Genomic DNA, 13,529 nt, shown 5'->3' with positions numbered 1-13,529 from the left:
CTATGCTGTATCTTTTATAAACAAAGAACTCTGCTGGAATGCAAACACCAATCACCACAAGTAAAGGTATAGTTGAAATGTCACATCTAGACCACTGAAATGTTGACCTGTATTCACCAGAACTAAAATAAGGTATTTGTACGTTTCTTGAAAAGAAAACTGAGATACTTATACACATTGCTTTTTTTTTTTTTTTAAAAAAAAAATGAGCTATAACAGAATTATAGGCATTTAAGTCATCTAAGACTTTTCTTCTAAACTGAACGCTACTAGCTCTTAAACATTCATGGCTTATTGTTGTTTAATGGTTTGTTAGATTATAGGGAATCCACTTTATATGGTTTTAATGTACAGATCAGCACATTTTGTTTCTGCAAAGGGGAATAAACATGGGTTTGGGAGCCATATATCTGTTACAACTCTAGACTGTTGTGTTATTGTTTCAAAGTCAGGAGAAAGACCTTTTAAAAATGGACATAGTTGTGTTCTAATAAAACTTTATAAAACTGGCTGAGGCTGAGCACAGTGTGGCACATGCCTATAATTCCAGAACTGAAAGGTGTTGCCAGTAGAAATTTATGAGACCCCACGTACTGGCTAGTTTTATGTCAAACTTGATGCTAGCTAGTCATCTGAGAGGAGGGAATCTCAACTGAAAAAGTGCCTCCATAAGATCAGGCGGTAGGTGCTTAACTAGTCATCAATGTGGGAGGGCCGGCCCACTGTGGGTGGTACTCTCCAGGCTGGGCGGGCCTCTGCCTCTAGGTTCCTGCTCAGTTTGAGTTCCTGTCTTGGCTTCCCACTGTAAACTGTGACTCAGGATATGCAAGCCTTCTTCCCCAAACTGCTTTTGGTCACAGCGTTTCATCACAGCAAAAATTAAGACACCCCATATCAAAAACATAAAAACAGGCTAGCATAATGTGGACAGTGGACCACAGTTTACTGATACCTGGTTTGGTGCAAAAAGCACAGAAAAGGACATTTCTAATTCTGTTATAAATGACTTTTCTCTGCACCTCAATGTCCTAACCAGCATGACAGGAAGGACAATATGACACTCCGGGATGCTCAGGACTACAAAGGCAGTGTCACTTTGCCTGCACATGTGTCTGTGCACCATGTGCACGCCTGGTGCCCCCAGAGCCAGAACAGGGTGTCTGATCCCCTGGGACTGGAGGGACAGATGATTGTGAGCTGCCATGTGGACACGGAGAACTGAACTCAGGTTCCCTAAGAGCACAAAGTACTCTTAACTACTGAGCCATCCTCTCCGTCTCCCAGAGTGCTTATTTTAATGTCTGACACACAGTAGATACTCGGTGATTTTTCTATTATCAGCATTTTCCAGCAAATGCTTGTTAGTTGCTACTTTCAAAGAAGTTAGTACTTATTCTCTTTAAAAAAAGAAAATGAAACCTTAAAAAAAATCATCACCTCTGTGTTCTGTATCAAAATTATGTACAATAGGTAGTCTAGGCTTTGCCACTCACTGGGTATCTGGCTGTTAAAGGAACTTCTTCTCCAACTTTATCCATGTTCATTACTTTTCTATAGTTCTCTCCTATGTAATGCACAAAGAAGTACTAATTGAAAAGAACACAGAGCTGGTAAGCAGAAAGCTAGGAGCAGTGAGCAAGATGTCTGAACTAGAAACAATGCTAAGCAAAGGCTGGAGTTTCGCTTGCCGACTCTTATTAGGCTGGAGTTGAATGTAGCTTCATTCTTATCAGCTTCCCAGAAGTTCATGTGTTCCAAAAAGTGTACAGTAAAATTTCTCAGTATTTAGAAAGTATTATGAAAATGAACTACGAAGTCTTTTAAAGAAGAAAGTAACCTCCCTATAATATACACTGTAGAACTCAAATTAACTTTGCTGTTCGCGTCATATTATGGTAGCATTTGAAATAAAATGGCTACACAAACACAACAGTATTATCAGAGTAATAATTAAAAAACTGATTATGTTTAGTCCTTAAATCTTTTCAGTAAGCAGGAAAAGGAGATAATCTAACGTATCCTGGCTCCTTCAGGGCACCTTTTGGACCAACATAGCTTTCATAGTGTGTAAAGGATGTGGTTAGAAAAGGGAGAGATTCAAATGCTGGGAAAAGCAGCAGCTGACTGATGCTCTTTGCCAAATGGGAAAATGGCATGCTGTCTACAAGGGGGAAACTGCAAGCCTGGGATACAAGTGCTGTAAGAGACACCCCTCTTTCCATCCCTATTCATACACAATTGTCTCAAAGGATCACAGCCTAGCTCATAAGCAAATTCAGAAACGGAAATTTTTCTAAAGTAGTACTTAGCCTTTGTAAATTGATTTTTCAGATACTCCAATATTGTTTGTTCTATTTTATCTTCCTTGTTGATTATTTTTCAAACTCTGAATTTGGAACTAAATATACTGACTAATATTTCAGGCTCTAATGCTATCTGGCGCTATCAGCAAAGAGTTTGATTTTGGTAACTTTAGCATTTCTGATGATTCAGCATTGTTTCCATGTTTTTTAATATTATATTGTTTTTATTTTTAAAAATAAGTGCAGCCCAGCAGTGGTGGCCCACACCTTTAGTCCCAGCACTCATTTTATTCATTATTATTTTATGTGTATGGGTGTTTTAGCTACCTGGTGTGTCTGTGCACCACTTACATACAATTTCCACAGAGAACAGAAGAATGTCCCAACCTCTAGAACTGGAGTTATGGATGGTTCTGAGCTGCCACTGGGTGCAGGGATCCAACCCAGGGGGTTTCTATGAATGAGCAGCCAGTGCTCTTAACTGCTGAGCAATTTCTCTAGCACCCATCCAACCCTTCAAAATCAATAAATCTTAATAGCTCTATTGTGTTCTCCACTGTAAAATATTCTTAAAATTATTACTGTTCTAGGAGAAATCTAGTATTACACTGTGTCAGAGTGCAAAACACCTCACTCAAAAGAACCTTTTCTCTTATTCAGTGTTCTGCTCAACCTAAGTGAATTTATTAGGTTGAATGGAGTTGACATTATAATTTCAGCCTGATTTGTCTAAGGACACTGTACTATATTATACAGGAAAAGCTGACACAGCAAATTTGGGACAGCTGTCTTTAAGAGGTCAGCCACAAGCCCTATGCTGGTATCTGGTTTGTTGGACTTCAGAATTTCCAATCATTTCTTCATTACAGTGGTTCAGGGTGCCTAAACTGCTTATTAAAAAACAATGTAATATGGGGTTGGAGAGATGGCTCAGTGGTTAAGAGCACTGGTGGCTCTTCCAGAGGACCTGGGTTCAATTCCCAGCACCCATTATGCTAGCTCACAACTGTTTGTAGCTCTAGATTCAGCGGATCTGACACCATCACATTGATAAAACAATGCACAGAAAAAAATCACTTAAAAATGTTATTTTATTAATGTTAAAAAGAAAAAAAAATGTAGTAAATTGGGGAGATGGTTTAGCAAGCACAGGTACTTGCTGCCAGGCCTAACAACTTCCACATGATAGTGTAAACACTTTAAGAAGTGTAAGATCTGTAAGAAGTGAAGTCAATATAAAATGAGAAATAATCTCTAGGTATCAATATCCTTTTAAAGTTGGGTGAGCTTTTGTGTACTTTTTTATATTCATTTACTTGAGTATGTCTGCATGACTAAATGAGTGTGGGCACACATGGAGGTCAGAGGGCAACCCCTGCAGGGTCTGTTTTCTCCTTACACCATACAGTCACAAAGACTCAACTCAGGCCATCAGGCTTAGAGGCAAGCACATTTACAGGCTGAGCCATCTTGTTGGCCTTACTTTTAAAGTCTTAAAAACCAGGCTGCTAATAAGCTCTTATGAAATGAAATGCATGACCCTTAGAAGCAGATGATTTTCCAACCTGATATACATACTTTTGCAGGGTCAATATAGACTCTAGGTTGTAAGATTAAAAGAGTTTAAGATGGGCAGGTATGATGGCTCAGCAGAAAGAACACTGGCTGCCAAGTCTAACAAGCCAGATTCAATAGCTGAGACCCATATAGTAGAAGGATAGTGGTCTCTTGCAAGTTGTCTTCTGACCTCCACAATATATGCTATGGTGCCCATCCACATACAGAAGCAGATAAGTAAATGTCACTAAAAAAAAAACATTTTAAAAAAGAGCTTAAGAAAGCCTGCTGTCACTTGAACTCAGAACTTGCTGTTGGAAAAAGCTATGCTAATATTTCTAGAATATGAATTTACAGGTCATAACGGTCCGGTCCTGACTCGAAGCTAAAACCTGCCACTGTCTGACACAGGGCTATCCCAGCCTCAGCATGCACTCTGCTGCACTGAAAACAGGCAGAGGCTCAATGAATGGAACACAGACTCTGGGGCTGTAGCAGATTTAGGACACTCCTCTATGGGCCTTACACCATGAAAAACATCAGTGGATGTCAGCTGGATTGCCTGGGTCATATCCAAATGCCACAGGAAAGGGCTGATTCTCTGAGGAAATGATCTGTATTGGGTTGCTGATCAATTTGTATTCCTAATACAAGACTAACAGCATTCCTAACTTGTCATTCTTGTAAGTTGGGGTGGGAACATAACAAGAAGTATGACCCTACGGCTTATAAACACCCTGTCATAAGCTATCCTAATGAAAAGGAGTATTTCTCCTTTTATAGAAAAACTTAATTTTAGGTAAAGGAAGAGTTTTAATCTGAGAGGAAGTACCCACAATCTATAGAAAGTATGTTGAACAAACAGGATATGAATTTAACAGGTACATGATCTAAAAGAACATACAATATGATTGCATTTGCAATATAATTTTAATGTTTAATTCACTGATTTTACAAGATGATATTCATAGTCCTTTATAAAAAAAAAAAAAAAGGAGCTACAAATATCTTCCTCGATTGTATTCTAATTCATTTTTAAGTACCTAGCAACTGTTAAATCCTTTCTCTGGCAAGAGTACTCAACTATTCTGAAGAAATTCCCTCTACCACAATTATGGCATGGTTTATAGGACATTTACTGAAGGAGTAGAACAATTCATTGGAGAAATAATAGTTTTCCAAAAACTCATACTGAGACAATTCGATGTCCACATGCAAAAAAATAAAATAAAATAAATAAATAAATAAAAATCCTTAGGGTAGCTCAGTGGAGAGGTGTCTTGCATAGAAAGATCACAAACATTCTCCTTTGGCCCACCTTTTCAGGACCTGCTCTTATCTGATGAATAGAACAGAAACACACAAGGGAAACCCCTTCATCTTCTCATAGCCAAGCTTATAAATTACCTTACACTTGAACTTGTTCCCCTCCTCTCTTCCTGTTTCAATGAAAGTACATCCCCTGCAGAACAAAGACACAGTTCTATATTTACCTGTGGATAGCCTTCCTTTTTCAATTCTTTCATTTGCCTATCTCATCCACTTAGAATCCAGAAATGATGCTGATCTGAACATGTTCTATTACTATCTACCTTAAAAAAAAAAATCAAAAAACTCCCTTACAGGATGGCCTTCTCAGTAAATGCTTGGTCAAGTGTATATCTACACTGGAAAAAAAAGTGTATTTGAACCCTCCCCAAAAGCTCACACTGGAGTCAAATTCCAGCCATACTGATGAAGTGAACAAACAGTTCTTAAAAGATGAAATACAAAATGGCCAATACTGTGGAAAAACTGTTCAAATCACTAGACATCAGGGAAATATAAACTAAAACAACCCTGAGATGCCATCCCCTCCCCAGTCAGACTGGCACTCATTAAGAAATGAACAACAAATGCTGGTGAGGATGCAAACAAAACTGAACTCTTACTTGCTGCTGGTGAGAATGTAAACTAATCCAACCACCACAATATCAGTATGAAGGCTCCTCAAAAGACAAAAATTACATCTATCATATTTACTCCAAGAATTCCAAGTCAGCATCACAGGGATACTTGTACATTGTTGTATTACTATTCACAATAGGTAAATTATGGAACCAACCTAGCTGTCTGTCAACAGAGGAATGGACAAAGAAGTTATGTGCATTTATAATGGAATTTTATCCAACTATGAAGAAGCACACATGTCATTTGCAGGGAAATGGATGCAATTGGAGATTATTGTGTTAAATTAAATCAGACTCAGATAAATATCATGCTCTTTCTCATTTATAGATTTTTAGATTATATATAAATACATCAAATCATGTATGTATATATGGCATGGAAAGAGAAGTAAAACTGTTTAGGAGAATAAAGGGACTAATGGGAGGTATGAGGCTGTGTGTGCTATGTGGACAAAGTCAGGTACAATATGTCCTTAGGAAAGCCAACATAATGTATAATCAATATATGCCCAAAAAAGAATAAGCAGTCTACATCCAATTAACCAATCTATATATATGTGCTCATATTTTGCTGACTATAACAAGAATTATCACCTAGGAACCAATTCATTACATTCTGATGTTTCACCAGGCTTCTTTCTATACTAACTTCTAAATACACACACACACACACACACACACACACACACACACACACACACACACATTTGTATTCGAGAAATGAGAGATGTGTTCACTTCAATATTCATGTCTTTATTTCAAAGAGGACGAGAACACTTGGATCAGATCATCACTGATATCTATGTAAAGTAACCAAATAAACATAAAAAGGGCTGGAAGTAGCTTATTAGCTAAAAGCGTTCGCTCCCCAAACATGGTAGTCTGGTAACCTGAGTTCAACCCCTGGAATCAATTTAAATGAGGAGGGAGAGAATCCACTCCACAAAGGTGTCCTCTGAACTTTATATGAACTCTAGGACATGAGTGCCAGCCGTCAACACATATACATATCATATACACATATAAAAAATAACAAAAATAACAAAAAGAATTATTTTTGAAACAGGGTCTCACTATGTAGTTCTGGTTGGTCTTGAACTCAAAAATATCCAACTACCTTTGCCTCCTGAGTGCTGAAATTAAAAGCAGGTACCACTACACCCACCTAACAAATATTTTTAAAGAAAAAAAAAAAACCCTATAAAAGACTGCAAATTTACACACACACATAAACATAAAAACCTTCAAATAAACAACTGAGCTTTGTTCATTTCTGAAGAAATGAAACTTGTAGAAGTGGTGGCACGGGGCTCTAACCCTGGCACTCAGGAGGCTGAAAGCAGAAACAAGTTAAACAGTGAGCCTCATGAGCTAGGGGAGAGGAGAGGGAAGAGAGGAGGAGAAAGCGGAAAGAAGAGGAGGAGGGGTGGGGGGGAGAAGGGGAGGAAGAAGGGAAGAAAGGAAAGAGAAAGGAAAATAGGAAGAAACAGACGCAAGTTCTATGTTTACTATCGTGGAGTTCAATTTCAGATGGTAATGAAAACGCTGATGAGATAATCACGGTAGATTTCTCTTTGTGGTATATGCACTGTCTCTCATTAATTCTCACAATCCCACCTGCATTGTACGATAAACTATAAATACTAAATAGGCTCTAGAAGCTTAGTTGTTTTGGAAAGGTTTATGGTAAACTGAGGAAATTCTAGAGAAAAGTCTCATTTAGACTCCAAAAGGCTTTCCCATTTAGAGTCTACCATATGTGTAGATGTTTGAATCTTGGTTAGCACCTAGAAGAATTCATCTATATTCCTATACATCTTTATTTGTTGATACTGAATCTTAAGTGTTAGATACATTTTATTGCTATAGGAACCAAATACAAAGTTTTTCTCAGGCTGACTGTCTGTTACCAAGGCCACAGACCTAAACTATCTCCAATTAGAAACTCTCTAGTATCAGAAAACAAAACTTGAATCCCATGTCTGCTTAGTTTTGGATTTCATTTTATATCCCATACATCTTAATGAAGTAGTGAAGGACCACAGAGGAATATACGGTCTATAGGATTAACAAAATTATGAAGATTTGAGTCTTAATCCACCACTGCTACACTATATCCTGAACAGATGGAGCAAAGTGACCTTAAGTGCTACAGTGACTCTTTCCAATTGAAAAGTTAAGATATAACTCAAAATACAGTCTGACAACAGGGCAAATACCTTGAAAAATCTAAGGCATTGTGGTATTTATATCAAGTACACAAATTTCAAGACTTATTGGCTTAAAGAAACTGAATTAAGGGCAAGACCCCTCTGTAGAACCTAACTGCTCCAAATAAAGAAGCTAAGGAACACTGGCTATACAGAACTGAAGTCTATGAAAGGCTCAACCACCATGGCCCCCAAACTCTCAATTCAGGTTAAATAGGTGGAAATCAGTGTTGATTTTTCTTGAAAAATATGAAAAAAAAAGCTATGACTTTCTGTAACTTCTGATATAAAAAGCACCTAAATGCAAGATGTGTATCTTACTATGAGGGTTAGAAAGCACCACAGTCAATGATAGTTATCAATAATGCATATACATCACACAGGGGATGAAAAGATGTTTAATCATTCCCCGAAATAACACATAAGTTAGGAACTACAACTTATGCATGGGGTAAATGTCATCCCCTCCCAGAAAGAATCAATAATTTCAAATACAAATGAAAAGCATAAGACAATGATTTTTTTTTTCTTTCCGAGACAGGGTTTCTCTGTGTAGCTTTGTGCCTTTCCTGGAATTCGCTTTGTAGACCAGGCTGGCCTTGAACTCACAGAGATCTACCTGCCTCTGCCTCCCGAGTGCTGGGATTAAAGGCGTGCGCCACCACCGCCCGGCAAGACAATGATTTTTTTAAATGAGAGAAACAGAACAATTAAATATTCAAAGTAAAAATTTAGATGTGATTTTCACGCTAACTTCTCAGAAGAAAGCTATATATATATATATATTTTTTTTTTAGAAATATAAACTCATGGGGGAAAAGTACTTTTGGACCACCTACCACATGCCAGGTTATTCTAGATATGGGGAAATCCCGCAGAAAAAGCAACCGAAAAAAAAAAAAAAAGCAAGTCCCATAGAGTTTCCACTTTATATATGGTAACATAAAGTGTCATTTCCAAGCTATCAAACTAGGAAAGGGAGAATGTTGCAATGCTTAAGAGTAATCAGGGAAGACTTTACCAAGTGACATCTGAGTTTATAAAGAGCTAAAGGAGGGAGTCAGGCACCATCCACAGGTAAAAATACTCCAGACAAAAAGAACAACCGTGGATGTTCAAGTACAGAAAGGGGCCAGACAGTGGTGAGGAGAGTGAGGAAGAAGTCAGAGGCAAGGTCTTGGAAGGTTTCTTTATAGTACTTCATTCTCATTCTGGGTGGAAAAGGAAAGCCACTGGAAGCTTTTTCCAAGCAGGGAATGAACTGTTACATTTAACCTGGCTGGCTGATTGATGGGGTGGGGAAAAAACAAGAAACAGGAGACCATTTCTGAAGTAGCTGTAGTAATCCAAGTGAAAGCAGTGACAGTGAGGAGCACCGTCCAACTCGGGATGGACTCTGGAAGTGAGAGCAGAAGGAGTTTGCCAACAACTCCACAGTGGAGTAAAAGTGGGAACAGAGTAAGAACCACTGCAGCTCTCTGTTATGGCACCTGGAGGGATGGGGTAACGAAGGCGGGAGACTGCAGGCAGCAAAGTTTAAACGGCAAGTGGGAGAGGTACTTACACGTGAGGTACTTACAGATACCGTGTACAGGATATACAGTGAGGTACTTACAGATACCGTGTACAGGATATACAGTGAGGTACTTACAGATACCGTGTACAGGATATACAGTGAGGTACTTACAGATACCGTGTACAGGATATACGTGAGGTACTTACAGATACCGTGTACAGGATATACAGTGAGGTACTTACAGATACCGTGTACAGGATATACGTGAGGTACTTACAGATACCGTGTACAGGATATACGTGAGGTACTTACAGATACCGTGTACAGGATATACGTGAGGTACTTACAGATACCGTGTACAGGATATACAGTGAGGTACTTACAGATACCGTGTACAGGATATACAGTGAGGTACTTACAGATACCGTGTACAGGATATACAGTGAGGTACTTCCAGATACCGTGTACAGGATATACAGTGAGGTACTTACAGATACCGTGTACAGGATATACAGTGAGGTACTTACAGATACCGTGTACAGGATATACGTGAGGTACTTACAGATACCGTGTACAGGATATACAGTGAGGTACTTACAGATACCGTGTACAGGATATACAGTGAGGTACTTACAGATACCGTGTACAGGATATACAGTGAGGTACTTACAGATACCGTGTACAGGATATACAGTGAGGTACTTCCAGATACCGTGTACAGGATATACAGTGAGGTACTTACAGATACCGTGTACAGGATATACAGTGAGGTACTTACAGATACCGTGTACAGGATATACAGTGAGGTACTTACAGATCATGTACAGCATATACACAAACATTCAGACAGACACTGAAGTGAAAAGTCTAAACTAAAGATAAGATTTATCAATTTGCAATGTATAGATAGAATTAAATTGCTTTTATAAAATATTATATAAAGTGGCTTACTTCCCTTATATAGTTTTCCAATTTAAAAAGCTAAGATTTTCTCTTAACTGTCTAATGAACTATATTCATTATTTAATTAATACACATGTTAAGTGAGAGCCAGAAAATCAATTATGGAGACAGAAATATAAATAACCCAAGTAAAAGTATTAAAGGGCATGGACAAGGAAAGTATATAAAGCATCAAAACAAAGTCAATGTGAGTTTCAGGTTACAAAATAGAACACTGACATCATGGCATGTGCTATATTTAAAAAATGGTCCTTAATGCGTAGCTGATGCTACCTAGATCCAAAAGGGAAACTCACTAAATGGATGGGTCTCTTTAAGTCATATTCTGGCCAGCAGACAAATGACTCTCCCAAGTAAATGGACCTGTACTCTGTCCCTTCCACTCCAGCATATCCTGCACATGCTACAACATTAACCCGCCTATGTCCACATGTAACAGGTAAAGAAACTGCTTGCTGAAAGAACACTGGCTCCTCATTTGGGTGCACCAAGTAACTAAAAAGAATCAGGAGAAAAGTCTGGCATCTCTGTCTTCCTTTTCTACCTGTCACTTTCTTTGGGTCAGATTCCTGCTCAGCTCCATGTAGACATATTAATCACTTAAAGACTATCTGTCTAAAAACTGATAACAAACAGTGAATTAGTCCTACATTTATCTAACCAGTCTCATTCCCTTTCAAGGCTGAAAGCACAAAGAGTAATTACAGTATTTTCCGTATTCTTTATGAAGCCCTGTTCCATCTCAGCCTGCCCTCACTGTCCTAAACCTACAGTCACCTTGGACTGTAGGAACAGTGAAGCCTTACAGACAGACCACCCAAGGTTGGAAACCGAGGCTGCTTCTCACTAGCAACAGGAAATACCTGCTCAAATGATAAGGACTTTTCCAGAGTCCCTTACAGAAATGGGACAGAGATATACAAGCCACTAGAGCAGTTTGACCAAGAACACTGCTCTTACAGAGGGCCTGAGTTCAGCTCTCAGCACTCACACTGGGCAGGCCACAACCACTTATAACTGGCTCCAGGGATCTGCTCCTCTTTTCTTGCCTCTATGGACACCTGTACACATGCATAAATTTAAATCATTTTTAAAAATAAAATTGTACATCCGAGTTCTTCATCTAAAGCACAAAACAGAGAAACGAATTGAGAACTTTCTTAAATTCTCCAAGTGGCATTCTAGTAACATAGGGAGAAAGATTTAACTTCATACACTAGATAACAGAAATCCTAGCAGCACCTGGGAACTTGTTAGGAAAGAACATCAGGCCCCCACCTGGATGCCCAGAATCAGAAACTCAAGAACGGGGCCCAGTGTTTTGTGTACTAATAAGCTATCTAGATGACTCTGATACATGGCCAACTTGGAGAATTCTAGCTTACAGCACTAAGGCTCAGTTTTCTCAAGGAGTCAGATGAAAAAGACTATTGGACTATATAATCCTTGAGCACTGGAACCTTATTTTCTACCTTCTCTTGCCTTATATATCTGATATTTAACACATGGAGTTTTTGAGTCGTTAAGAAAAATCAGATGTTCCCACTTCCTGAGTTGCCCTACTTCTCACCATTATATGATATCAAATTATCAGTCTAAACTTTATTCCCACTTCTTCGTCCTCCACATTATATATAAAGTTGTTTTTCCACTCAGAATATCATGTAATATGCTTTAGTGTTAAATCTGTGGATGCCATGTCAAATCAAGTTGGGGGAAGAAGTTTCATGTGCCAACATTAGTCCCACCCATACCAAGCAGACCTCTTTTCAGAAGTAGAGAGAACCTGAGCTGATGGTTTGGTATATTGATTTAAATGATTAGTTAGGAAGAGAAAATCATCTTTATTTTTACAATTGCTTTGGGGAATTAAACATATCATCAAAACTACCAATGCCTTTCTTCCTTACTGGCCACAGTGCACTCCTTCTCTGATTCCTTATTCTGAACATTGACTACGGCAGGGGAAGAGAAGAATCTTACCATTAGTAAATGCTACTCAACTGTCCAATGGCATGGCATACCAGGCCAGCACCTTGTCTTCCACTGTCCTATCAGTTCAATACTAAGTTTCTCAGAAACTAATCTCAGCATGTGAACAATAACTGCCTCAGTCATGTAATGTGGCAATTTTCTGGCCAACACTTATCTTCCCTATTATACTCCATCCCACACAGAGAGTGCCTGTAGAAAATCAAGAGTAGAGCTGGTTGATACTTTCTGTCTCCAACTGAAAACTATTTTAATTATATTCTAACTTTATTTTACAAGATTTCTGAGGGAGAAGCAACATCAGATAACAAGGGGCCAAGGGGAAGGCAATACAGAGTACATGGAAAAGAACATGGGTTTGAGAATATTGGACTTAATGGGCTCAAGAATTTTTTAAAAACTTATAAAATTACATTTATTTATGTATGTGTACAGATGCTTTTTGAGGTCATGTAGACTGTCAAAGGACAACTTTCCTTTCACCATATAATTCCTGAGGAATGACCTTGCGTTGGGAGGCATAATGGCAAACACTATCTAACCAGTCCTGAACTCAAGCCTTGATTCAAGCTCTGTTTATAAGACAGGAGCCACAGTAATATTACACTATCTTAACTGTTGATATCCAGGCTATATTATAAGACACAAAGTCTTTGAGAATAGGCATATATTTATGCACACATTCAATATTTAATAAATACAGGAACATATTTTAATATATCAGATGAACTTCTTTCTAGAACCCATACCTAATTATGTTATAACCAGATTAACTTTACCAAACAAAACAACATGATCTTGCCCGGTTCTATTTTAGAATATTATAAAGGCAGCTTGCCTAAAGAAATTCCCTGCAAAAGCTACCACTTAAAAGCCATTTTCACTATGAGGACTCTGGATCATAGCTCCCCAACCCTCCACTAAATTATAGGATGCCTATCTTGACCATAGGATGAGCTTCCCACCTAAAACTGGACTGATGTGTTTATCTGCTTTCCTGGTGATGTGTAAATTCCTGAAGAACAGATGCCATGTCCCA

At 38.4% G+C, this 13,529-nt stretch overlaps 1 protein-coding gene across 3 annotated transcripts in view; it reads right to left on the bottom strand.

The window, feature by feature from the left end:
- The window catches only part of Ankib1 (ankyrin repeat and IBR domain containing 1), a 112,771-nt gene that overhangs the window by 93,761 nt on the left and 5,481 nt on the right, over nucleotides 1–13,529 (bottom strand). The gene's annotated exons all lie outside the window — the stretch shown is intronic.

The sequence above is a fragment of the Peromyscus eremicus genome, chromosome 3, assembly GCF_949786415.1.
Source record: "Peromyscus eremicus chromosome 3, PerEre_H2_v1, whole genome shotgun sequence".
NCBI classification, from domain to species: domain Eukaryota; kingdom Metazoa; phylum Chordata; class Mammalia; order Rodentia; family Cricetidae; genus Peromyscus; species Peromyscus eremicus.
The sequence above is the reverse complement of the archived record's forward strand: the minus strand, read 5'-3'. Positions and strand labels throughout refer to the sequence as shown.